This window comes from Dendrobates tinctorius, unplaced genomic scaffold (assembly GCF_039654945.1).
Source record: "Dendrobates tinctorius isolate UK_male_01 unplaced genomic scaffold, ASM3965494v1 ptg000069l, whole genome shotgun sequence".
In the NCBI taxonomy this organism is placed as follows: domain Eukaryota; kingdom Metazoa; phylum Chordata; class Amphibia; order Anura; family Dendrobatidae; genus Dendrobates; species Dendrobates tinctorius.
This window is the reverse complement of record NW_027361737.1, coordinates 29,822,737-29,846,895: the sequence shown is the minus strand read 5'-3', so window position 1 is coordinate 29,846,895 and position 24,159 is coordinate 29,822,737.

The window sequence follows — 24,159 nt, the reverse complement described above, 5'->3', positions numbered from 1 at the left end:
TAGTATTTTATTATCTCTGGCTTGGCTGCTAGTGTCTCTTCAACTTCTCCCATCATGTGCATAGATGATAGAAGCACGACTAATTTGTTCTTCTTTGGTACATATGAACAGACTGTTGCATCATGATTGTAGGCAAAATTTGTCGAGTTTACAGGCCTTTCTTTGGCAGGCTGCATGTTGCTAGGTAGGAACCTTTTGTTTTTCTCACTGTACCAACTAGTGTCATGTTCCAGGAGTTCAATACCTTAGCTAGTTCCATGGTTGTAAAGAAGTTATCGGTGGTGACATTTCTTCCAGAGCCTTTATACGAGCTCAATAGGTCCAATACTTTTCGTTCACCAATGTTTACTTGTCGAGGACCATCAGTTGGTTTCCCAGTGTAGAGCTGACCTTGTAATAGGTAGGCATTTGACGAGTCACAAGCCCAGAAAATCTTTATGCCATATTTAGCTGGTTTTGAAGGTATATCCTGGGTAAATTTAGTATGGCCTCTAAATGGAAATAATTGCTCGTCGACGGTGATACAATTATATGGCTTGTAGGCTCTCTTCAGATTTCTGTTCAGCATTGTCCAGATATCCCATATTGGTGCAGCCTTATCTGTATTTTCGTTGTCAAATCTGATAAATCTGAGTATCATCTTGAAGCGGTCACGAGACATGGCTGCACGTATAAGAGGCAGAGCATCAACATTCCACATTTCCTCCTGATTCTCTTTGTTGTCTCTGTGCACACCAGCAGCAATCAGTATGCCCAAAAATGCATGGAGTTCAGTTTCAGTAAATTGCTTGAATGTTTTTTGTGGTGGCCGTTCAGAAGAATCAGGAAAACGTTGTACCAGTTCGTTGTTGTAAGAATCACAAACTCTCTTGGCCTTTCGATTCGTTTCTCGTAATATGATGTCACACATCTCGGGAGTCATGATTGACTTGAATATCTCTTTTGCTGTATACAGGTTGCTGATTGCTGCAGGGCCACCTCTTTGTCGTAGGACATTACGAGATTTTGTTTGTGCATTTGGCAGTGGATCACTACACCATTGAGTTTTATCCTTAGCAGTCCAAATGTCGCCTGCACTTTGAGGCACAGACTCATCCTCAACACTTTCGTCTGAGTCGTATTCTTTTTCCTGCTCTATGACCATTTCTTGTTCAATGTCTGAATCTTCTTCAGTAACATCCACTTGTGGTACATAGTTTTCATCATCAGTTGCAACATATGGTTCTTCCTCATGCTCAGAATCAGATTCTTATAGCATTCGCATTATTTCGTCAGACGTAAAATTTGTAAATATGAAAAAATGAAAAATAAATAATTTTCCGAAATACTACACAATACTACATTATTGGCTTTTCACAAAATGATACTAACCTGCAAACACGTTTTCTTGGATTATGGCGGAAACTAGATCCAGCATCACTATCACTCATGATGACTTGGTAGATGAATTTTGGCTTCGTAATTTAGTTCAGTAACACGTGGCAAGTAGAATGAAACTCGATTCTAAAGTGCAGATAAAAAAGTAAATTATTTCTAGTGATAATTATTTATAAATGTCATTTATATATTATGTAAACCGTATACGGTTTCAGAATTTTCATTCCATCTTCGATTGTTTTTTCGACCAATAGGAAAATTGTAACAGAGCCACCATCTTTATTTTGTGCTGAATATAAGTAAAACATCATAAAACAATATGTAGATACTAATTATTATCCATTTTTCGTATAAAAATCATACCTATAGTGATAAGTTTCATACAAAATATATGTAAGCCAAGTCCAGGCTCAAAGACAATTTCTGACTGTTCTGTCCCCACATAAGGCGAATGAAGGTATAACTGGCTGTTAGATGCTGTGAGACTTTCCTACCTTCGCATCCAAGAAATTGAAGACTTCACAAGCCTAGAAATGTGTGTGCTCCCAGCAATGAGATGAACAGCAAAATGGCTACTGAGAGGAGGGAGGCAGGAAGAGAAGTAGAAGCCACTCCCAGTTTGAATCAACTTAATTGACAGCAACATAAGTGAGCAGTAACAACACTGGCCAATAGATATCAGCATAACATTTGTAGCTGAATGAACTTTACTTTCTGAAACGAAGTAAAGAAGAAAGTCTTCCCACAGTGGAGGTATATATGAAGGTACAATTGTACCTCTGAAGCCTGTTAACGTTGTAAAATTATGCAGCCTGACGAAGGTTAAACGAGCAACCCCTGGGGCAAAGGGTCAACCCCCAGGAGTAGGTTCAGCAGGCCCAAAGAACTGGAAGTATGTGGGAGGGAGATCAATCCTTCCTGTGGTGATTGACTGCATCCCCATGAACGCTTTGCTGGACACTGGCTGCCAGGTGACCACTATGCCGTATATTTTGTACAAGAGGTAATGGGCTGATTCTTTTCCAAAGATTTTATTTGGATTTTAAAATAACAGGCAAGAATAGGGAGTAAGGGCAGGAGAGGAGGGAGGGGGGGAGAGGAAAGGGATGGGGAGGGGAAGAAAAAAAAAGGAGGGACATAGGTAAAATAACAATGCAACAATATAACAATATAGCAAGAGTGATATTACACCTATAGGGTACATAATGCCCAGGTCACTGGGGGTGTAAGAGGTATAAACAAACGACTGCAAACAAACGCATAACGAGAGATTGTAGGCCAATTAAGGCCAATCATAAGTGAGCAAATATTTAACAAGGATTAGTAGACGAAAATATACAATTAAATGGTAGCGCCTAGAAGTTGGTGGTGAAAGAAATTAAGTTATAGGGGACGGAAAGGCCTTGTCCCATTTGTTCCATTTTTTATAAAATTTTCCAAACTGATTATTAATCAGAGCAAAATTCAGTTCATGTGCTCTATGTTGCTGGGCTAGGTGAAAGATAACCTCTGGATTTGGGAGCATTTTGTTTTTCCAGTGGAAAGTGATGAAATTTTTTGCTACAAGACAAAGATAAATGAATATGGGTTGGAGTGCCAAGTCTAGTTCGTCTAGGTTAAGGGAAAGAAGGGCCATTTGAGGGGTGAGGGTTAAAGTTTTGTTAGAGAGTTTATTGAGAGAGGTAGAGATCCAAGACCAGACTATTTTGACTCTGGGACATTCCCAAAACATATGCAATAGGTCTCCCTGGAAGCCGCAGTCTCTCCAGCAAAGGGGTGAGGATGAGTTTGAAGGACCGAAGTGTGCTAATTTTGCCGGAGTAAGGTACCAATTACTAATAGTTTTAAAGTATGTCTCTTGAAGTGGAAATGAGATTGTGGAGTTGTACGTTTTGGAGAGAGCCTCTTCCCATTGTTCAGGAGAAAAGGTGGATTTTAGGGTTTTTTCCCAGGTAACCATATAAGGGCTTTTTGACAAACTATCGTCGTTATTGAAGGAGTCATAGAGAAAGCCATGACTCCAAAAGATTTTATGATGAAGATTGAGTAAGACTTTTATGGAAGCATGAGTAAAGTTCATTTTTGACTTAAGAAAAGCGAGGACATTATCTTTTAAGAGGATGAATTCTAAGAATAAGGAATGAGGGACGTTAAAATTTTTTCTTAGCGATGCAAAGTCTACGAAATTGGAGCCGTTGTGGATATCTCCCAATTTTGTGATTTTTAATTCTGGCCAAATAGTAGGGAGGGTTACGTTAGAGAGGCTAAAAATAAGAGTAAGGGGTATGTTTTTTAGAATGGGGAATTTGTGTGACCGTCTGCTTGGTTTGGAGAATTTACACCAAGCTTGAGCAATGGCCAGGAATAGAGGGTGAGCGTTAAAGTTAGGAAGATGATTTGAGATTGTTTGAGTGATGATGTTGCTTAACTGTTTACCATTATTTAAAAATAGTTCCAAGTCAAACCAGGCCGGAGGTTCACGTTGGGAAATCCAATGGACACTTTGTTTAATCAGAAGAGTTTGATAATGGGCAATAATGTTGGGAAGGCCCATCCCCCCATTCCCTTTTTTCCTGTATAATGATGAGGAAGAAGTCCTAGCTTTTTTTCCTCCCCACAGGAAGGTTTTGAACAAAGATTGGATGTTTGTCAGAAGTATGACCGGGATGGGCAGAGGGAGGCATCGGAGAAGTAATGGGCTGATTCTGAACTCACCCGTGGCCCAACTGATGAACTAACAGTAGTTGCTAGTAATGGTCATACCTTGCCACAGATTGGATGCAAGGAAATTACTGTTAAAGTGGGGCGGGTAGAGATAAAATCACAAGGACTGATAATTGTTGATATTGATCAAAGTGAATGTAATCCCATGATGACTCTTGGTACAAATGTAATTGAAAACTGTCTGTCCGAGGTTATTGTCTTGTTGCAACAGGTGGCTGAGACTGCTGGTTTCGGTGAACAAAGAGTCCTGCAGAAGGAGATCCGAGCCCTAATGCAAAGGCAACAGGTAGAACTCTCTGGTGGAGAGATTGGTAGTGTCAGTGTGAGTGATGCTTTCCCCATTGTAATACCCCCCAGATGTGAAATGTTGGTTTGGTGTCGGGCAGCCATAGGGCTCAGAGGGCAGGATTACCAGGCATTGGTAGAGCCAGTATATTCAGATAGCAGGCCCACTGTCCTGACAGCCAGAGGGGTGGTTGATGTACGAAAAGGGAGAGTACCTGTATGCCTTCTGAATTGTGGGGAGGAGGAAGCCACAATACCTCGGTTCGCCACAGTTGCGAAACTGCTCACTGTTAATAACAACTCATTGCAGGCAGCAGAGCCTTTGGTCTCATCCGATCTGGTGGAGGACAATGGCCCTGTGAAGCAGCTAGAAGAGTGGTGCCAGCAACTGCAGGTGGGAACTGACTCTACACCTTCATACCAGAGAAATGGGGTTTACAGAGTGACACAAGAGTATGAGCGGGTATTCAGCAAACACCCACTAGATTTTGGGCAGGCAAAAGGGGTGCAACATCATATCCCCACTGGAGACCATCCACCCATAAAGTAGAGGTACAGACCTATACCCCCAACACAGTACCAATGTGCTAAGAGTATGTTGAAAGAGATGAAGGAAGCTGGGGTCATTAGGGACAGTTGTAGCCCATGGGCATCTCCAATAGTGTTTGTAAAGAAAAAGGATGGTACTATGAGAATGTGTGTTGATTACAGGAAAATTAACAGAATCACACATAAAGATGCCTACCCATTGCCTAGAATTGAAGAGTCATTAGCTGCACTTAAAACTGCTAACTACGTTTCCACCTTGGATCTCACCAGTGGGTATTGGCAGGTTCCCGTGGCAGAGGCAGACAAGGAGAAAACCGCATTTACTTCTCCAATGGGTCTCTGTGAGTTCAATTATATGCCATTTGGGCTCTGCACTGCTCCAGGAACATTTCAACGGCTGATGGAGTGTTGCCTGGGACACATGAACTTTGAAACAGTCCTGTTGTACCTGGATGATGTCATTGTTTTCTCCAAGACCTATGAAGAGCATCTGGAACACCTGGCTGAAGTGTTTGAAGCTTTGTCCAATTTTGGCCTGAAAGTGAAGCCTTCAAAATGCCACCTCCTGAAGCCTAAGGTACAGTACCTCGGTCATGTGGTCATAGAATCATAGAATCGTAGAGTTGGAAGGGACCTCCTGGGCCATCTGGTCCAACCCCCTGCTCAAAGCAGGATTCGCTAAATAATCCCAGTCAGATGGCTGTCCAGCCTCTGTTTGAAGACTTCCATTGAAGGAGAACTCACCACTTCTCGTGGCAGCCTGTTCCACTCATTGATCACTCTTACTGTCAAAAAGTTTTTTCTAATATCTAATCTGTGTCTCCTCCCGTTCAGTTTCATCCCATTGCTTCTAGTCTTTCCTTGTGCAAATGAGAATAAAGTTGATCCTTCTACAATGTGACAGCCCTTAAGATATTTGTAGACAGCTATTAAGTCTCCTCTCAGTCTTCTCTTTTGCAAACTAAACATTCCCAAATCCTGCAACCTTTCCTCATAAGACAGGGTTTGCAGACCAATCCCCATTCTGGTCGCTCTTTTCTGAACTTGCTCCAGTTTGTTGATGCCTTTTTTAAAATGTGGTGCCCAAAGCTGGACACAATATTCCAGATGAGGTCTGAACAAAGAGGAGTAGAGGGAAATAATTACTTCACGTGATCTAGACTGTATGCTTCTGTTAATACATCCTAGAATTGCATTTGCCTTTTTGGCTGCTGCATCACACTGTTGACTGTTGTGAGTTCATTTTCCCCTTCGTCACTGAGGTCTGGTGAACTCCCTATTCTGGTAAAGGTAATGAGCTTGATTATCAGGCACCTGAGCCTAATGAGGATGACTGGCTGAGTGGAGTCACGGACTGGATATAAGGCTGCCGACGCCCTTCTGCCCTGCGGGTGATTTCTCTGTGAACTTCTTGGACACCTGTCTGATTCCTGCTCCTCTAAAGCTAAGTTTTCTGCTTTGCCTGTTAGCATTAGTGTTTTGTTTTTGTTTTCCTTGCTTTTCTGGATTCTGCCATTCCCTGCTGGGGTAAGCTGAATATCTTTTAGCCTGCTGCTCTGTCTTCAGAATATTCCTGAGTACTGACATAGCTTTTTTGAAGCCTAGCGTCTTCAGGGTCTTTTTCACTGTCAGTCTGTTGGCTCTTATTTTCATAGGGTTTTTCACGGATTGCAGACAGCAGCCTTCCTGTCCTTTCCTATCTAGTTAGCTTGGGCCCCGTCTTTGCTCAGTCTATCTTTCTGTCTGTGTTAGTGTTTTCATCTTGCTTCACCGTCATTATATGTTGGGGGCTGCCTATTGCTTTGGGTTCTGCTCTGGGGCAGTTTAGATTTCCCCTTTCTTTCTTTAGGCCTATTTAATTCTCCGGCTGTGATCGAGGGGTCTAGGGCATCGTAGGAACCCCCCACGGCTACTGTTAGTTGTTGTGGATAGGATCAGGGGTCTGCAATCCGTTAGCTGCCAACCTCTCTGGTTTTCTGGACTTAGCTAGCATTTCTGTTTTTGCCTCCTACGGTGACTCAATCATAACAGAATCACCCGCCATACCGCAGATCCTAGGGTACTCAATAGCAGGAAAAAATTGTGTTTAAAAAAAAAAAAAAAAAAAAAAAGGTGTGTGTATATTCTTTCTTCTATATCTCTGAGGCCGTAGGGGGAATTTTTTTTTTCTCTCAATGGAGATAAAGCAATTGTCTGATCGTGTGGAGCAGCTCGCTGCGGAAGTGCGGGGAATTTCCGCCTACCTTGCTCGTTCGCATGCTGTTGAACCAAAGATCCCTACACCTGATGTATTTTTTGGGGATCGATCTAAATTTTTGAGTTTCAAAAATAATTGTTTTTGCCTTGAAGCCTAATTCGTCAGGGAGCTCCGTGCAGCAGGTTAAAATTGTCATCTCTTTGCTGCGTGGCTGGAATGATAATGCCTTGGCTGCTCTCTTTCGGAAGGGTTTGTCAGAAGCCGTAAAAGATACTATGGTGGGATTTCCTGTTCCCTCTGGTCTGGACGATTCTATGTCATTAGCCATTCAGGTTGATCGGCGTTTACGTGAACGCAGGATTGCATGAGAGGTGTTGCCACCGGTTGAACAGACGTCTGAACCTATGCAATGTGATAGAGTTTTGTCTAAGGCGCAACGTCAGGAGTTCAGAAGGCGTAATAAGCTGTGTTTTTTCTGTGGGGATGCCTCGCATATTATTTCTGTTTGTCCTAAACGAGAGAAACGCTTTGCACACACGTTTTCTGTTGGTGGTGTTCAACCTAAGTTTCTTCTGGCAATTACTCTGATCTGCTCCTTGTCCACATTTTCCGCCAAGGCTTTTGTGGATTCGGGAGCAGCGCTAAACCTAATGGACTTGGATTTTGCTAAACGTTGTGGATTTCCGATGACACCTCTGCAGACGCCTATCCCTTTGAGGGGGATTGATGCTACTCCTTTGGCTAAAAATAAACCTCAGTTTTGGACCCAGGTGGTCATGCGGGTCACCCCAGACCATCAAGAAAATTGCAGATTTTTGGTGTTGCATGGTCTGCATGATGCCGTTGTTCTGGGGTTTCCCTGGTTGCAAATTCATAATCCAGTTTTGGATTGGAAATCTGTGTCTGTGGTGAGTTGGGGTTGTCGGTGTGCCTTTAGTGAGGCTCCGGTTTTTTCCACCTCTCCTCAGTCACATGATGTTCCTGATTATTTGGTGGACTTTTATGATGTATTTAGTGAGAATGAGTCTGCGCCCTTGCCTCCTCATAGGAGTTATGACTGTGCAATTGAACTAAGCCCGGGGTGTAAATTTCCCAAGGGTCGGCTCTTCAATTTATCTGTACCCGAGCACGAGGCTATGCGGTCCTATATTAAGGAGGCGTTGGAGAAGGGTCATATTAGACCATCCTCTTCACCCTTAGGTGCCGTTTTTTTTTTTGTGGCCAAAAAGGATGGTTCTTTAAGGCCTTGTATTGATTATCGTGCCCTCAATAAAATTACTATTAAACATCAGTATCCGTTACCCCTGATTTCGGATCTATTCTCTAGAGTTAGAGGTGCTTGCTGGCTTACCAAGCTTGACCTCAGGGGGACGTATAATCTTATCCGCATTAAGCAGGGGGATGAATGGAAGACGGAGTTTAATACTCTGGAGGGACATTTTGAGTACCTGGTGATGCCTTTTGGGCTCACTAATGCCCCTTCTGTCTTCCAGTGCTTCATGAACGATATTTTCCGAGACTTTGTCGATAATTTTTTGATTATCTATCTGGATGATATTTTGATCTTCTCCAAGGATTGGGATTCTCATGTGGAACATATTCGGACTGTGTTCCAGATCTTGAGGGAGAATTCCCTGTATGTCAAAGGATCGAAATGCCTTTTTGGAGTACAGAGGATTTCATTTTTGGGATTTATTTTGTCTCCGTCAACTATTGAAATGGACCCGGCCAAGGTACAGGCCATTTATGATTGGGTTCAGCCCACTTCGTTGAAGGCCCTCCAGAAGTTTTTGGGTTTTGCTAATTTTTATCGGAAATTTATAGCAAAATTTTCTAGTATTGCCAAGCCATTGACTGATCTGACTAAGAAGGGTGCGGATGTGTTGAATTGGTCTCCGGAGGCTGTTGCTTCCTTTCAGGAGCTGAAGCGAAGATTTACCTCCGCCCCGGTTTTGCGGCAACCTGATGTCTCACTCCCATTCCAGATAGAGGTGGATGCTTCTGAGATTGGTGCAGGAGCTGTTTTGTCCCAAAAGGATCCTGTAACATCTAAAATGAATCCCTATGCTTTCTTTTCCCGAAAGTTCTCTCCATCTGAACGTAACTATGATGTGGGGAATCGGGAACTGTTGGCCATGAAATGGGCATTTGAGGAGTGGAGACATTGGTTGGAGGGAGCTAAACATCAAGTTGTGGTCCTCACTGACCACAAGAATTTGATTTACCTAGAGTCGGCTAAATGCTTGAACCCTAGACAGGCTAGGTGGGCCTTGTTTTTTACACGTTTTGATTTTGTGGTCTCTTTTCTTCCTGGAACTAAGAATGTCAAGGCAGACGCCCTCTCTAGGAGTTTCTTTGCTGATTCTCCTGTGGTGACCAAGCCTGCTACCATCTTAGGCGAAGGGGTAGTTCTTTCTGCCATCTCGCCCGATTTGAGATTTGCTCTGCAAGAGTTCCAAGAGGACAAACCTGAGCGTTGTCCCAGTGGAAAGTTGTATGTTCCTGACCAGTGGAAGAAGAGAGTGATGTCTGAAGTTCATTGCTCTGCATTGGCTGGTCACCCAGGTATTTTTGGTACTAGAGATCTGGTGAGTCGCTCTTTTTGGTGGCCCACCTTGTCTCATGATGTCAGGAATTTTGTGCAGTCCTGTGGGACTTGCTCCCGGTCTAAATCTTGTTCTCGCTCTAGTGCGTTGTTGATGCCTTTGCCGGTCCCCAGGAGGCCATGGACCCATATTTCAATGGATTTCATCTCTGATATGCCGGTCTCTCAAAGAATGACTGTTATTTGGGTGATTTGTGATAGGTTCTCTAAGATGGTTCATCTTGTACCACTCCCTAAGTTGCCATCTTCCTCTGAGTTGGTGCCCCTGTTTTTGCAACAGGTGGTTCGCTTACACGGGATTCCTGAGAACATTGTATCTGACAGAGGAGTTCAGTTTGTGTCTAGATTTTGGAGGACTTTCTGTTCCAAGCTGGGAATTCAGTTGTCCTTCTCCTCTGCTTTTCACCCTCAGACCAATGGGCAGACAGAGAGAACAAACCAGACCTTGGAGTCGTATTTGAGATGTTTTATTTCCGCTGATCAGGATGATTGGGTTTCATTTTTGCCCTTGGCCGAATTTGCTTTAAATAATAGAGCTAGTTCTGCCACTTTGATGTCACCTTTTTTTTGTAACTTTGGGTTTCATCCTCGATTTTCTTCAGGGCAGGTGGAGCCTTCTGCCTGCCCAGGTGTTGACACTGTGGTGGAGAGAATGCACCAGATCTGGGACCAAGTGGTGGATAAGTTATCTCTCTCCCAGGAAAAGGCCCAGCGGTTTTCCAATCGACATAGGACCATTGGTCCCCAGTTTAAGATTGGTGATATGGTGTGGTTATCATCAAAAAATATTGCTATGAAGGTGGCTTCTCCTAAGTTTAAGCCTAGATTTATTGGACCTTACAAGATTTTGGAGATTATTAATCCGGTCTCTTTTTGTTTGGCTCTTCCTGTCACATTTAAAATCCATAATGTGTTCCATAAGTCCTTGTTGAAGAGGTTTGTTGAACCAGTTGTTCCTGGGGTGGCACCTCCAGACCCTGTATTGGTTGACGGTAACACGGAATATGAGGTAGAGAAAATACTGGATTCCCGTCTGGCTAGACGGAGACTCCAGTATTTGGCTAAAGTGGAAGGGTTATGGTCAGGAGGATAATTCGTGGGTCTCTGCCTCTGATATTCATGCCAAAAGATTGGTGCGTGCCTTTCATCGGGCTCACCCTGATCGCCCTGGTGGCGTGGTTGAGGGTTCGGTGACCCCTCCTCAAGGGGGAGGTACTGTTGTGAGTTCATTTTCCCCTTCGTCACTGAGGTCTGGTGAACTCCCTATTCTGGTAAAGGAAGGTAATGAGCCTGATTATCAGGCACCTGAGCCTAATGAGGATGATTGGCTGAGTGGAGTCACGGACTGGATATAAGGCTGCCGATGCCCTTCTGCCCTGCGGGTGATTTCTCTGTGAACTTCTAGGACACCTGTCTGATTCCTGCTCCTCTAAAGCTAAGTTTTCTGCTTTGCCTGTTAGCATTAGTGTTTTGTTTTTGTTTTCCTTGCTTTTCTGGATTCTGCCATTCCCTGCTGGGGTGAGCTGAATCTCCTTTTGCCTGCTACTCTGTCTTCAGAATAGTCCTGAGTACTGACATAGCTTTTTTGAAGCCTAGCGTCATCATGGCCTTTTTCACTGTCAGTCTGTTGGCTCTTATTTTCATAGGGTTTTTCACGGATTGCAGACAGCAGCCTTCCTGTCCTTTCCTATCTAGTTAGCTTGGGCCCCATCTTTGCTCAGTCTATCTTTCTGTCTGTGTTAGTGTTTTCATCTTGCTTCACCGTCATTATATGTTGGGAGCTGCCTATTGCTTTGGGGTCTGCTCTGGGGCAGTTTAGATTTCCCCTTTCTTTCTTTAGGCCTATTTAATTCTCCGGCTGTGATCGAGGGGTCTAGGGCATCGTAGGAACCCCCCATGGCTACCGTTAGTTGTTGTGGATAGGATCAGGGGTCTGCAATCCGTTAGCTGCCAACCTCTCTGGTTTTCTGGACTTAGCTAGCATTTCTGTTTTTGCCTCCTACGGTGACTCAATCATAACAGTTGACTCATATTCAGTCTGTGATCTATTAGTATACCCAAGTCTTTTTCACATGTTCTGTTGCTTAGCCCTATTCCTCCCATTATGTTTATGCTTTTTTCATTTTTATTGCCCAGATGTAGTACTTTGCATTTTTCCATGTTAAAAACCATTCCGTTAGTTGCTGCCCACTTCTCCAGTTTAATTATATCTTTTTGAATCCTCTCTCTCTCTCTTCTCTAGTATTAGCTATCCCTCCTAGCTTTGTGTCATCAGCAAATTTAATCAGTTTACCCTCAATTCCTTCATCTAAATCGTTGATAAAGATGTTGAACAATACAGGGCCCAGGACAGAGCCCTATGATACCCCACTTGAGACATTCTTCCAACTGGATGTGCAGCCATTTACGACCACTCTTTGGGTCCGATCACTAAGCCAGTTATGAATCCACCTAACAGTTGCCTTGTCCATTCCATACTTAGTCATTTTTTCAATAAGGATTGTATGAGATACTTTGTCAAATGCTTTGCTGAAGTCAAGATATACTATATCTACAGCATTTCCTTGATCCACCCAATCAGTGATTCCGTCATAGAAGGAAATTAAGTTAGTCTGACATGACTTATTAGTTACAAACCCATGCTGACTCTGTTTAATCACTTCATTCTTATCCAGGTACTGACATACATGTTGCTTAATTATTTGTTCAAAGATCTTTCCTGGTATAGAAGTCAGACTCACCGGCCTATAGTTGCCTGGGTCCACCTTCTTCCCCTTTTTGAAGATAGGAACAACATTTGCTCTTCTCCAGTCTTCTGGGACTTCTCCTGTTCTCCAAGAATTGTCAAAGATTATGGAGAGGGGTTCAAAAAATTCTTCTGCTATCTCCTTCAGTACTCTGGGGTGTAATTCATCTGGACCTGGAGACTTGAATTCATTTAGGTTAGCTAAGTGTTTCCTCACTATCTTTCTGTTTATAGATATCCTGGATTCTTCTATTCCCTTAATAGGACAGTGAAGAACAGTTGATGTTACATTTCCTTTCTGAGAGAAAACAGATGCAAAATAGGAATTTAAAAGTTCGGCCTTCTCAACATCCTGTCTTACCATTTCATCATTTTCATCCTGTAAAATTCCTATAGCATCTTTGACTTTTCTTTTACTTTTGACATATCCCCAAAATCCTTTATTATTGCATTTGACATCTCTTGCAAGCCTCAATTCATTGTGAGCTTTAGATAATCTGATTTGTGCCATGCAGGTTCTGCAGACAGCATTATATTCTTCTTTAGATATGCCTCCCTCTTTCCATTTTATAAACATTTTTTTCTTCCTTTTTAGCATGTGCTTAAGCTCTGTGTTCATCCATCCTGGCTTCCTTAAATGCTTCCTATTCTTCCCTCTTTTCGGAATTGTTAACAATTGTGCTTTGAGAATTTCATTTTTCAAGATTTCCCATCCTGCCTGGATATTTTTGTCTTTAAGGATATCCAGCCATTGGATCCCACTAATTCTCTTTCTGAATCCCTTAAAATCTGCCTTTCTGAAATCTATCCTTGACGTCTGAGTCTTCACAGGTCTTCCTCCTCTAGTTATCCAAAATTCTAAAATAGCATGGTCGCTACCTCCTAGGGTCCCAGCCACTTTTACCTCCTCAACCATTTCCTCCCTGTTTATAAGGATTAGATCCAAGGTAGCAGTTCCCCTTGTTTTCTCCCCTACCTTTTGGAAGATAAAGTTGTCAGCAAGAGAGGATAAGAATTTCCTTGACCTGTTAGTTTTGCCTGAGAGAGATTCCCAACAAATGTCTGGATAGTTGAAATCTCCCATGACAACTATGTCATATTTTTTGGAGAACTTGGCCATTTGATGCATAAAGAGTTCATCCATATCTTCAGCTTGCACAGGCGTCCTGTAGTAAATGCCTACAATCGTGTCCTTTCCATTGTTCTGTCCTTGTATTCTTACCCAAACAGTTTCCACAGAACTCCAAGTCTCTGAAGCTTCAATCTCTGTGCAGATATACGCGTTTCTAACATACAATGTGACACCTCCTCCTCATTTATCAAGTCTGGTCAGTGCAGAAGGTGTGGCACCAGATCCTGACAAGGTCGCGGTCATCCGGGACTGGACGAAGCCCAGCAACCTCCATGAGGTACACCAATTCCTTGGACTGGTAGGCTACTACCGGAGATTCATCAAAGGCTTTACTGAAATAGCCACCCCGATGCAAAGCCTTCTGGTGGGGCAGTCCAAGAAAGGCAAGCAGAAGAATTCCACATTTGAATGGACTGAAGAGTTGGAGAGGTCTTTCACCAGATTGAAGATGGCTCTCACAGGTGACGAAGTTCTGTCCTACCCAGATTATGACAAACCCTTTGTGCTGTACACGGATGCCAGCAACGTGGGATTAGGAGCAGTACTGTCACAGGTACAGAATGGAAAAAAGAGAGTGATCTCCTACGCCAGCAGGAAGCTGCGTCCCACTGAGAGGAACCCTGATAATTACAGTTCTTTCAAGCTGGAGTTCCTTGCCATAGTCTGAGCTGTCACCGAAAGGTTCAAGCATTACCTAGCTTTGGCCAAATTTACAATCTTCACGGACAACAACCCGTTGACCCACTTGGACACTGCCAAGCTGGGAGCACTGGAGTAGCGATGGATGGCTCGGTTATCCAATTATGAGTTTACCATCAAGTACCGGGCAGGGCACAAGAATGCCAATGCTGATGCGCTATCCAGGATGCCTAATCTGCCAGATGCAGGAGAAGACCCTGAGGCTCTGGAAGAGGTAGAATTGCCTCCCTTCCACTGGCCACTGGCGGCCCAATGTGCTCAAGGAGTGAGAAACAGGCGGCCTGGCATGAAGGAAGTCACTCTGAATCCGTTGCCCCATCATGATTGGGCAGAAGCGCAAGATAATGACCCTGCAGTCCGCCTGGTGAAAGAGCTGCTGACACAAGGTGACTCACATCCAGAGTTGAATGCTCCTGAAGAAACTCATCAGTTGTGGAAGGAAAGAGGTCAGCTGTTCATTTATGAAGGGAAGCTGTGTCGAAGGAGTATCAATGCCCGCACACATGAGCTGGTCTGGCAGGTGGTGGTCCCAAAGAGAGATGCATCAATGTTCCTAGGAGCATACCGCAATGGAGCTGGACACTTTGGATGGAAGAAGTTGGAAACATTGCTCTGAGAGAGGTTCTACTGGACGGGCATGAGAAAAGCCATTGAGAGGTGGTGCTGGGAGTGTGGACAATGTTACCTGCGCAGAAAGGATCGAGACAGCCAGAGAGCTCCCCTACAGCCAATCATCACCAAACAGCCACTGGAGTTGGTAGCCCTGGACCATGTGAAGTTGCTTTCAAGCCGGTCAGGCTACCTCTATGCCCTTACCATTGTGGACCACTATTCAAGATTCCTGTTGGATGTAACGGCCAGGACATCGGCCAGAGCCTTCCAACAGCACTTCTGTAGGCCACATGGGTATCCTGAAAGAGTACTCACAGATCAAGGTCCAGCTTTCAAGGCAGAAGTGTTCCATGAGTTCTGCAACTTGTATGGTTGTAAGAAGATCCAGACAACACCTTATCACCCACAGACCAACGGCATGTGCGAGAAGATGAACAAGGTAGTGATTGATTTACTGAAGACATTGCCCTTGGAGGAGAGAAATCTGTGGCCAGAAAAGTTGCCCGGTCTGGTGGACCTCTACAACCATATCCCAGTGAACTCTACCAACTGTACTCCAGCGTACCTGATAAGAGCAAGGCCTGGTAAGCTGCCTATTGACTTGGACAAGGGAGTCCTGACTCCTGAAGTAACGTCACCAGATGCTGACTGGGACAAGGAGAGGCAGTAGCAGTACAGAAGGGTACAGGAGTGTGTGGAGAAGAGTCTGGCTCAGGCAAGGCAGAAGCAGGAGAGACTTTACAACAAAAATGCACCTGCTGTTCCTTTTTTGCCGGGAGAACAAGTTCTCAAGAGAAAAAGAAGACTGTATAAGCTGGATGATCAATGGGAAGAGGAACCTTACACCATTCTGCCCTCCAACTTCGATAATACCAAAGTATGCCTTGTTAGCAAAGATGGAGGAGAGACCTCAGCAGCGGTATCCAGGGATCACTTGAAGTTATGCCCTGACCAGTTGAAAGAAAAAGCGGGAGGAGCAGATAACATCCCACCTACAGAGGAAGAAAAGACAGTCAGTACCGTGCTGGGAGAGTTCCCTGCGAATTGGACTAGAGTTAATGATGCAATAGTGGTGCCAGTGTTGTTATTCCCCCAAGTGGTAGCACCGGAAGATGGGACTCAAGAAAATCCAGAAAATCAGGCAGCAGTTGCCACATCAGCAGTGGTGCCAGAGAACCCTCGCCCTGCCAGTGGTGAACCTGTTATGCCCCTGGTGAATCTAAGAGTCGATAGGAGAATGCTACCTAGTTTGCCTACACTAGGGTTACGCAGATCCACTCGCACCACACACGGCATACTACCAGTTAGATATCGTATATAAAGTAATGTAATTATTGAAATTGTGTAAATATGTAACTGTTTTTCAAGCTTTTGTGCCTACAGGTAACCTGTAAGAGTTTCCTTTGGAGTTTGTTTTAAGGACACTGAACCACAGGACTTGTGTGTGGTCAAAAACTTTTACCATTTGCCCAGGGATGGACCATGGACATTGATGCTGGACTTATCATCATAGGACCATTTTTGAGCTCTTGGTTTTTGTACATTTTTCCCTTTTTCAAATCTTGTACTATTATTGTTGTTTAAATGTTTATATGTTGTTTTTCATGTTTTTGTTCAGCCCAGGAGTGCTGACTTGCACTAGGGGGGAATGTGGCGCCCCCAGGGGTATGGTCGCCACACTGGCTTTGCCTTCCTCCAGGGAAGGATATTGCCAGGCTTGGAAGCAGTGATGGGTCTCTCCAGCAGTTAACCTAATGCATGCAACACAGTTCCACTCCGGGCCAGTAGGGGGAACTCTGAACCAGAATTCTGGAGAGGAGTGTCATCTGAGGGCCAGGAGGAAGAAGGGTCAGATAGTCTGCAGAGGGTGAAGTGTGCAGACGGAAGGTGCGAAGCTGGGAGGTTGAGCTGCAGAAGGCGAGCTCTGTCAGTTTGAGAGCGCACAGAACTGGAGCCTGGTCTCCACGGTGGTACGGATACTGACGGGCCTACCACAGATACCAGAGGAGCAGGAGGCTGTAAATGCCCTGCTCCCAGCAAAGACTTGGAACACAACAGCAATTGACTAGTGAGCCAGGACTCAGGAGAGGAGTCCCCGAGAGAGGCTACAGCTGTCATACAAGTAAAGTTCTAGGAACATCCGAAGAGAGGCATTTCAGAGTAACTAAGTACTGGAGTGCTTCACACTACAAAGCGCTAGGAAGGAGACTGCACAGCCCTTCTGCTGAGAGAGAATCCTGATCTGCTTCCAGGCTAACCTGCTCCAATACATCTGTAATCAGGACTCTAGACTGCATATACTCAGTAAAGGTACAGAAACTACAACCGCTGTGTCGTGTCTGTTGCCTACGCTTTTGGCACTGCTGCATCCCCGTGCCAGCTACATCTACACTGCCCTGGGACTACAGCTCCACCTGTGGGGAGCTTTACCATCTAAGCTGCACATACCATCAGTCCCAGCGGATCTGTATGCAGCGTTGGCCTAACACCATATTTGCCAAACACCACGTGTGGCGTCACGAACTATCCTACCATTAACTACATCTCCCCATTGCTTGGGCACCCAGGGCCACGGACCGGGTCACCGCTGCTGTGACACATTCCCCTGACACCGGCCCGGTACCGAGTACCCCACAGCCCTGGGAGGGCGACCCAATAACATTGTACTGTAAATCACTAGCCAATCTGCAGCGGATCCGCAATGTGTGCAAATACCTTAAGGAAGTTATTGCAGCCATTCCTGAGGACATGTGTGTGTTTTCTGGCTCAGGCAACCTTCTGCTTTATGAAAGAGGCAAAGGGAATTTTTTTTTTGGTGGTTCTCGCAAATTAAATAGCAAATTGTTTGAAAATGCTGAATGCAGCAAATGTCCTAAAATTCAACACAACTTTGATCCCCATCAAACTGTATCACTCATATATAATGCACACATTAAGGTGTGATCTGTTACTTACCATTCAGCTGAACGAGGCAGCCCAGCTCGTATTAATTTCTATAGTGAAGCAGTATCTCAATCGTGCACTAAAACAGTAACAGTATCAGGGATCAAGCTGAAGGTGATGTCAGCGCCTGCTCTCCCGGGGCTCATGTGACATTGTTATGTCACGCAAGCCCTGCAGCCAGTCAGTGTCCGCTTCCCTCTCACTTCCTTCAGACATAACTGCCGTTTGGAAGAAGTCAGAGAGGCAGCAGCTCTCACTTCTTACGGGTGTCAATTTAATTGGAACTAAGTGAAATGAAAGCGTGTGCACTAGAAGTGAATATACAGTAGCTACTGTTATTTTACATGGTGGAAATGTAATTATTGAGAAGGGGTTGTCTGAGCAGTGGACAAATCCTTTAAGATCCAGACTGTCACTGCCTTTTTATACAATACAGTTACATGGCTTGCTACCTCAGAAGATCTTCTTGCACACACACCCAGTATGTGGTCTAGCCTGTCACACTTTCACCCTCTCCACTATTGACTGCTGACTCACCACACTCTCTTCTTAGGGTCCCGTTTCACTTAGCGACGCACCAGCGATCCCGACAATGATACGACCTGGTAAGGATCACTGGAGCATCGCAAAATGGTCGCTAGTGAGCAGCCAAACAGGCAGATCTCTTCAGTGATGCAGCGATCCTCGGCGGTCGTTGATACCTTGTCACACAGCAGCTTTTCTGACGATTCCCACCTGCATCCCTGAGTTCTGCGTCACCAACGAGATCGCTCGTCGGGTCAAACACAGCGATGAGCACTGGCCAGCGGGATGCCGATGACGAAAAAATGGCCCATGACATTCGAGCACGATCAGCGATATCCAGCGGGGGGGGCCGGTCACCGCTGCGTGTCACATGTAGCATCACAAAATCGGTGACACTTCAGCGATCTCGCTTTGTGAGACGTGAGACGGGGGCTTAACTCCTAAAACCTCCTACCGCCTGCAGCACTGGCTAGTTGTTAACTCTTCTGTGCCCTGCATCTACACTCTTAGGCTGGGTTCACATGTAGCTGAATTCCCACGGAAGTTACCACGAGAATTCTGGAATTCCATTCCGCAGGAAAATCGCATTTTAAATTCCTGCGATTTTCCCACGGAAAAACTAGCGATTTGCAAGCGTAATTAGCTTTCAGAATGCTAGCATTTTCCAAGCGATCTGTAGCATCGTTTGGAGAACTGATTGACAGGTTGGTCACACTCATCAAACATAGTGTTTGACGAGTGTCACCAACTTTTTACTATTGAGGCTGCCTATGAAGCATCAGTAGTAAAAAGATCTAATGTTAAAAATAATAAAAAAATAAAATATCAGGTTATATTCACCTTCCGACGTCCCACGCAGCGTCCCCAGGCTTCAGCGATACTTCAGCAGGTCCGGTTCCCAGTGATGCTGTCATGTCGGACGCTGTTCACACCACAGCGTCCGGCAGGCAGAGGTAGTTCCACCTCCATCCACTATAGCCTCAGTGGCGCCGGCTTGATCTTCAGGCTCTCGGGGGTTAATCTTGCTGGAGACCAGGTTGGATGTTTAGTCACGCCCACGGTCTTTAAATAGTCATGCTGGCCTATGGGCGTCACCGATTATAGCTTGTGTTTCATACTAAGTGGTTCCGGTCTGGAGTGGAGGTGTTGAAAAGAGAGAGACTCGTATCTGGTGGCGTATGATCCGTTGTTATCCTTTCTCCTTCCCATATTTGTGTTTAGTTGTGCCCTGTTCACATTACTGTATATTCCTGTGTGCGTGCGGCGCAGTGCAGTTTAAGTTCTCCCTGTCTGTCATAATTTGTGTGGGGGCTTTGGTGGTGTGTCTCCTCACTGGGTGGAGGGTTAAGTGCAGGGCAGAGCAGGAGATAAGGAAAGGTTGGAGGCTCAGGCATTTGCACCATCAGCAAAAACCCTGGGTTGAGGGTCAGACAGGGTTTCCCCCAGTTAAAGGGACATCACAGGGGCCCCGGGTATTTCAGCCTTAGTTGAACTAAGCCCCGCGTGACAGATGCATTGCGGCAATGACCTTTGATGACGTTGCGGTCTCGCGAGACTGCTACAGCATCGCGAGATGAGACATCAGCAAAGGTCATCACAATGCATTACTGGGAACGGGACCTGCCGTGTGTATTGCTGAAGCCTGGGGACGCTGCGTGGGACACCGAAAAGTGAATATAACTCGATTTTTATATTTTAATTCTATTTTTTAAAGGGATATGGTACCCACAGCCCGGAGGACAGTCTCCTCTCCTCCGGACTGTGGGTACCATCCACAAATGTTCTGCTTACTTTTCGCATGGTGGGCACAGCCACATGCGGAAAGTAAGCAGAACAACGCATTCCTATGTGGGTGGAAATGCTGCGATTCCGCAAAATAATGAGCATGCTGCACATTTTTCCGCTCTGCGATTCTGCTGCGGGAAAATCCTCAGCATTAGCACAGCATTGCGGAATCCCATAGGATTGCATGCGATGCTGTTTTTTTTGCATTTTCATGGCAAAATCGTGATTAAATCGCAGCGTTTTGGATGCAGCGAAAATACATTGCATTGAAAGAGCTGCTACTTCCTGATCGTGGGAACCAACCTAAAAGATGAAGCCCGGAAAGCTGTGGCCAGTTTAGGGTGTTACAGCCTAGGAACAGGAAGAGGAGCAATTGTTTTTTGTGAAAGGGGCAAATAAATAAAAAATGAACTAAAAAAAAAATCCCCAAAATCCAGACATTTACCTGTGATTTACCTGTGTTGCACACATTTTTTGTTTGTCTTACATCTAAAGTATACACACTACACCAATGCAGCACCCTGTTGCAGGTGATGACTAAACTAATACTTACATAACCTTTCTTATTTTGTCCTTTTTGGGAAAGGGTGGAATTTTGCTGAAAAAATAAAAATACAAACTATAAAAATGAAGACATTTAACTTTGCATGTCTGTTTTTGCACAGCTGTTTTAATAGCTCAATTTGATATCGATACATGCCACAAAAATACTTCAACCTGCCATCTCATTTTTTCTGTACTGTACTTGTACCTACCTAGAATTTCTTGTTACACCCTTGTAGGGCAGCAATGGTTAGGTATTTGGGGTGGAAAAGATTGTCAAACGTTAATCATAGTGTTGTAAAAAATGTATGGTAAAAGAAAATATGCCTATGGCAATGGACAGGGTAGTGTAAAATAATAGAAACTATATAGCAGCTAAGAATGTGGAAGCCGCTAGCAGCAGCAGAAGCCCCACCACTGGTACCAGCCAACTGTGCAATTGTAGTACCAAACGCAGGTCATAATTGGCCTCCTTTAGCTCTTGTAAGCATGTTGGTGAAGAAGAAGCGGAAGCCATAGAATACAGTATATGGCACATCGCTCATCTAAATCGCTGCATGATTATGTTACCTTTAAAGCAACACTATCAGTTTGAATCAATGTCCTGAACAGCATAGTCTGCCTGATCATAAATGAGTAAGAGGGATCATTTTTGGACGTTTTTAATTTTAAAAACATGAAAAGTCTCTCTGAGCACTGTGTTAGTAAATGGACACTTGGTTAATACTAATTTTGTCAAGTTTGGAAGGAGAGTGGTAGGATGGTATATTCACTTTAGCATCAGTAATTTAATTAAACTGTACTAATCCTAACTTTTTGTGTTATAAAGTGTAAAAAATCTGTCTGTCATGTGTGGTATTAAACAGGCTGTCCACTACCACTAGAGATGAGCGGATTGAACTGTGGAGGATCAGCTTCGAGTCACATCTCCTTAAATTCACCCTCCTATGATTCGATTTGTAAAGATTGGCCAATTAAAAATGCCCAGCACCATTTCACACCCTGCTGAAGACTCAGTGTACTAATGGTGTCAGTCACGGCCAGGCAGGCTTCTCCATAATGTCATGCAGGTATCACATCACATGGTCTAGTGCAGCCAATTAGGGGGCTATTGCACACAGTATAATAAATGGAAGATGGCCAAGGTGTAGGGCTAGGATGTCTGAGCACAGGGTTCATTACAGCTAGAGATAGAAAAAGGCCTAATTTAATTGTGGCATACTGCTTTTAGTCTGTGTATACCAGTACAAAGATTCAAGTGATATATAAGGAAGTTATATTTTAGTGACCTGTTAAAAAGGTCACCCCTTCACCACCTTGGACATATCCATACTTCCAGGTCAGTAGGCACTTACTGACCTTGGATTTATGGATACATCCTGGCAATTTTGCGTGCACAGGGGCTGTGCATGGGTGATCAACACTGGGTGTCAGTTGATTCTAAGAGCTGTCACCTGGTACTTATTGCCAGGAGCGGTGCCGCACCGCTCCCAGCATTTTAACCCCTTAAATACTGCGATCGCTAGCGATAGCTGTATTTATGAGGCACGCAGAGGGAAGGAGCCCCCTCCGTCCTCTGATCGGCGCAACAGTGACTTCGTCATGGGGGCATGATTGTTGACTAACAAACTTGTTAGGTCACGCTCAGTGCAGAATTTAACAAGTTGATGAGCAAGTAGACTGTCAGTTCTAATGTATTGCACCCGATGTAAGTGCTCAGCATAGAGCACAGGATAAATGTGATTTCAAATGTTATGCAAAATGTTTACAATAAAAGCTTCAAATCAATCCACAAAAAACAAGTCCCCACTCAGGTCCATCTGTCAATGGAAATATAGGGGGTCTCCACATTACTGGTAGTACAAAGGCTCTAGAAAAGAGAAATGGTTCCTTGCCCCTCAAAAGATATCCAGCTAATTCTGCGCTCCCAAATCCAAATGCTTCCCTACCTTCTAAACCCCATTGTGTCTAAATCACATTTAGCGTCCACATGTTTGACATTTTTGTAGTAAGGAGAGCCTCTCCAATTTACAGGTGTATATCTCCATAAGCATGAACTGGGCATAACATACTGGTTACTACAAAGTTCTGGTCACTACCATGACAGTTTGCAATTTTCACTAAGGGGTATAAGTTCCAAAATGGGGTCACTTGAAGGGGGATTCTGCTCATCTAGCACTTAGTGGCTCTCTATATGGAGTCCTCAAACTATTCTAAGAAAATCTGCTCTCCAGAAGGCAAATAGCGCTCCGTCCCTCCCGAGTCTTGCGGTGTGGCTAAGCAGTACAGTACAGCAACATATGGGGAATTTATGCATTCACCAGAAATTGTGGGATCAATTTTTATATAATTTTTACCAATTTCTCAGTGTGGAGGCTCCCTGCCTCCACACTGAAGCGATCACAAACACGGACACAGGTGGGAGCTACATGCCAGCTGCAACCTTCTGTATGAAAAGTGATTAAGGCTCATTGTGGTCTGAACTACCTATTATAACACTTTATGGGAATTTCATCATCTTTGTAAGACCACTTTTTGACAGTCTTCATAGGAGAATCAGAAAATCAGGGACCTACACATGATATAACTACCAGAAGATTGTCTTCCTGATGAAGGCTCATGCCTGAGCTGAAACGTTGTTTGGAAACCACTCTTTTTTGCACAAGACAAACTAATAAAACTCTAAAAGCAACAAGTTCTCTCCTCATATTTTTGGAGTGTGCCAGGGTTAGATCTCTTGTATTGTCTTACTGTTCTACCCCTGAGTAACTAACAGTGGTCGAGCTTGATCCTATCCGATTTTAATGTTGTGGTGTAGGCAGAAGGACACATTCCCCTATCTAAATTGTATAAACTAATACAGTTGTTCAGGCAGGAGGCCACGTTTCCAAATCTAAATCATGTGTGCTAATATCGTGGTGCAGGCAAGAGGCCACATTTCCTAATCTAAAATGTTTATGATATTATTGTGGTGCAGATCGGCGGCCTCATTTCCTAATCTAAATCATTTAGGCTAATATTGTGGTGCAGGCGGGAGGCCACAGTTTGTAATCTAAATCATTTGAGCTAATACTGTGGTGCAGTCAGCTGTCCACATTTTCTAATCTAACTCATTTGTGCTAATATTGTGATGCAGACAGGAGGCCACATTTCCTAATATACAGTGGGGCAAAAAAGTATTTAGTCAGTCAGCAATAGTGTAAGTTCCACCACTTAAAAAGATGAGAGGCGTCTGTAATTTACATCATAGGTAGACCTCAACTATGCGAGACAAACTGAGAAAAAAAATCCAGAAAATCACATTGTCTGTTTTTTTTTCTTTTTATTTGCATATTATGGTGGAAAATAAGTATTTGGTCAGAAACAAGCAATCAAGATTTCTGGCTCTCACAGACCTGTAACTTCTTTAAGAGTCTCCTCTTTCCTCCACTCATTAC